This window comes from Octopus bimaculoides, chromosome 9 (genome assembly GCF_001194135.2).
Source record: "Octopus bimaculoides isolate UCB-OBI-ISO-001 chromosome 9, ASM119413v2, whole genome shotgun sequence".
Classification (NCBI taxonomy): domain Eukaryota; kingdom Metazoa; phylum Mollusca; class Cephalopoda; order Octopoda; family Octopodidae; genus Octopus; species Octopus bimaculoides.
Window position 1 is genome coordinate 17270815 of NC_068989.1, and position 892 is coordinate 17271706.

The following is an 892-nucleotide window of genomic DNA, read 5'->3' on the forward strand; positions in this document are numbered from 1 at the left end:
GTGTGTTTGTGTGTCTGTGTATGTCCCCTCCCAACATCGTTTGACAACCGATGCTAGTGTGTTTACGTCCCCGTAACTTAGCGGTTCGGCAAAAGTAACGGATAGAATAAGTACTAGGCTTACAAAGAATAAGTCCTGGGGTCGATTTTCTCGACTAAAAAGGCGGTGCTCCAGCATGGCCGCAGTCAAATGACTGAAACAAGTAAAAGAGTAAAAGAGAGTAAAAGAGTATATATATATATGTATATATATATATATAGGGTACTGCTGTCATCGAACATACTGTAAGCAGCAGAGTCAGTGATCATCAATACAAATTTCGTTGTTCAGATCCACAGAAATAACAAACATTATTTAGATAAGACCTGATAGATTAAAAATGTAATGGCCAAGGATAGAATGCCTTTTATAATAGGCCTGCTGAATATAGGGGCTAAATAACAAAAACAGCAAAAACAACTAACAAGTTCATGTTTGCCTTTGTACCGCTGTCGCTCCAAGCATTACTTTGACTCACATAGATACTGTATGTCTAGTAGTTTTTGTCTATTGAGAACTAATGATACACCGGTCAAAAGTTATTTACTTCTATTTATATAACCAATTACATGAATCTGGCTTTTTTTTATTGGCTCGACTTGTAGGAAAAAGCTGTACCTAATACGTTTGCAACCTATCAGATCGACGCTGTTAATGTACCGCTAAGATAGTCATAAAGTGATTGATGTCTATAGGAAATAAGAGTGGTAAGGAGCTTGCTTCCCAACCACATGATTCTGCGTGATACCTTGGGCAAGTGTCTTCTACTATTACCTTGGGCCGGCCAAAGCCTTGTGAGTGGATATGATAGACGGAAAATTGGAAGAAACCCGTCGTATATATATATATATAT

General features: G+C 37.9%; 1 protein-coding gene across 1 annotated transcript in view; it reads right to left on the bottom strand.

Moving 5' to 3' along the window:
- Positions 1-892, bottom strand: part of LOC106872607 (uncharacterized) — a 52519-nt gene that overhangs the window by 41239 nt on the left and 10388 nt on the right. The gene's annotated exons all lie outside the window — the stretch shown is intronic.